This window comes from Asterias rubens, chromosome 11 (genome assembly GCF_902459465.1).
Source record: "Asterias rubens chromosome 11, eAstRub1.3, whole genome shotgun sequence".
In the NCBI taxonomy this organism is placed as follows: domain Eukaryota; kingdom Metazoa; phylum Echinodermata; class Asteroidea; order Forcipulatida; family Asteriidae; genus Asterias; species Asterias rubens.
Window position 1 is genome coordinate 5009514 of NC_047072.1, and position 2779 is coordinate 5012292.

Consider the following 2779-nt stretch of genomic DNA (forward strand, 5'->3'; position numbering starts at 1 on the left):
CGTCAAGAGTCGACCACTCCTCTTGCTCAAGCCTTCAGGAGAGACACCCCTACTCCACCCAAGAGTTAACCAACTGTCCATCGTCCTCCGTTTGAGCCCCAAACATGAACACAGGCAATCTCAAGGCACCAAAGGTAAAAAACAATTATTTCCCTTTCCCATTCAAACATGAGACAACCCACCTCACTACTGGCGACAGCTGGCGCTCGCTCATACTTAAATACCAATCACCTCCAAGTTGTAAAATTGCCCTAAAGGGTATATTTTGGCCAGTGTCCTCTGTTTGGGGAAAAAGGGCGTGTGTCAATTTGGTTTGTGTTCATTGAATTGCACGGTGCATACATGAGTTTGCTTCACTTAACTATCAGTTTGAATTTATCAGCCAGGAAAACACCCACTGCATGATCAAGTGCCACTGCTTGGACTCTAAACTACACTCCGAGAATCAATAACACCGATGTTCTCAACTGCTCGATCACGTCGTGGCCCTTTTTTTTATCTCTGTCAATTCAAAATATGATGAACCTTTCACACAAACTGAGACTATTGATCCATGCTGAGACTAAGAATGCTTTACAACACTGTATATGATTGTTTGGCAAAGACTGTAACCCTGCATGTATTTATTGTTTTTATTTCTTTTCTGTCCAAACAGGATCCATGCATGACCATCAGAGTCCTGAGATGATGCTTAGTGGCACCATGATGAACTCAAACCACTGGGTCGTCCTTTGCAGGTGAACCCCTTGGAGAAGCGAACCCTCAAGAGTCAACCGACTGTCTTGCTCATCAAACCTGCTCCAGAGTCAACCCTACTCCCAGACAGAGACCCATCATACTACACCTTGAGGAGTAGACTTCGTAGATCTAAATACCATCAAAGGTATGATGCACTCCTTTTTAAACACTATCTCAGGGTGACATGGTTGGCTTACGAGTAAAGCGCTCGCCTCTCACCAAGGTGACCCTGGTGCGATACCCGGCCAGGACCGTTTGTGAGTTGAGTTGTGCGTTGGTTCTCGGCTGTGCCATAAGGGTTTTCCAGACCATCTGTTTTTTCTCCCTTAGGAAAGAAATAACACACTTTTGATCTCTGTCTGTGCTCCGTGGTCACAATGAGTTGATGTGGCTGTCTGCCAGAGGTGTCATTGCATGCGTGTTTCTCGAACATGTTGTAGCCACGTCCTTCGCAATTCAGCTCTTAGCTGCAAGTAAGGATAGCCTCCCAACTTATTATTACATTTGTCTTGTAAATTCCCACTTGTTTTAGATGAGGTATCAGGGTGTATCATATCAAAGGTTGATAAAAATCAGACATTACAGTTATCATACAACGTTTTCTTGCATGAACAAATCATGCCAGCAGGAATAGAAGTCCAGCCTCGGTGATGGATCTTCTTTAAACATGTTTTGATGTCACAGGTTACATGGTCTATAGATTCAAATGAATTTGCTCTTTAAAATATCTGTACATGGCTTTTAAACTCGTTTTCTAACCTTGTTTCATTTACTCAGATCAACTAATCCAGACATTTGAGAGTGTCAGATCTTCATTCAGAGTGGAAGTACCTCTGCCTTGAACAATCAATCAACTTTACAGGTATGTAAACATTATTGGTTGGAGACAAACAAAACTTAATATTTCTAAGGAAAACCCAAGTAGTTTGGGTTAATACCCTGTAATTCCTTGGTTACTAGCGTAAAAACCCTTCACAATCTTTTAAACTTTTGCCTCTTTATCATGGCTTGTAGTAAAGAAGCATAATGTGATGCGATATTTACTAAACTCTAAAGAGTACTTGTGCGACTAAGAGTTCAACCTTGGTGTGCCTCAATCATTGAGTCGCATATATGTTTTACATTGCCTTATTAATAAATGATGATGTTAAATCTTGTTTTTGTTCCCTTTTTTCCATCTTCTGCAGATCAACTAAATCCAGACAGAAAGTGTCGGATATTCACAAGGAGTTTGCAGCTCATCATACAACCATCAACATCGATGCCTCAACCTTTTTGTACAGTTTGTAATTAGTTGTAGATTACCGGTATAGATTTTACGTTGTTAATTGTGTGGTGAATTGTTCACACTTTCCCTTTTTGAGAATTGATCACACTTGCCCCTGTGAAATTCTGCACTTCCCCTGTGTTGTGAATTTCTTGCACATCCAATTTGTGTTGTGAGTTTCTCCCACTTCCACTATGAGTGGCTCATACTTTTACTTTGTGTCGTGAATTATCAAGTTTATAAACTGAAACGTTGTATAGGGCTGAGTTGGAAGAATGTTTCGCTATTGTAGCACATTCGTTAAGCTCACTAAATTTAGATGTATGCTGATGTATGGAGTTGATATACTTGGTTGCCATATAGTGGAGCCGGTATGGGAACTTTTCCCCACGGGGGTTTTTGCCCATCTCATATATCAGCAATTAGCAGGCATGCAATATCTTATTCATATGGTTTTGGTTTTCACAGCCATAACATTTTTTCAAAACACAGCACAAAGTCTTGCTGTGCCTGGTCTTCTGGAAATGTCAAATCTTTTATACAAAATACAGTACGGGCAAATTTCCCCTGTGTTTCTCTGAGTTGCTCACACTTCTTGTTGTGTGGAGTACACAGACACTTTCCCCAGTGTTTCTCTGAGTTGCTCACACTTCCTTTGTGTGTTGAGTGCAGACACTTTCCCTTGTGTTACTCTGAGTTGCTCACACTTCCTTTGTGTGTTGAGTACGGACAAATTTCCCCTGTGTTTCTCTGAGTTGCTCACACTTCTTGTTG

The 2779-nt window shown here is 41.2% G+C and overlaps 1 long non-coding RNA gene across 1 annotated transcript; it reads left to right on the forward strand.

Moving 5' to 3' along the window:
* Positions 1-671: 671 nt before the first annotated feature.
* LOC117297114 lies at positions 672-2528 on the forward strand. Its single transcript, XR_004519856.1, has 3 exons — positions 672-883; positions 1516-1600; positions 1926-2528. It is a non-coding gene; the product is annotated as an uncharacterized LOC117297114 (long non-coding RNA).
* Positions 2529-2779: the final 251 nt, after the last annotated feature.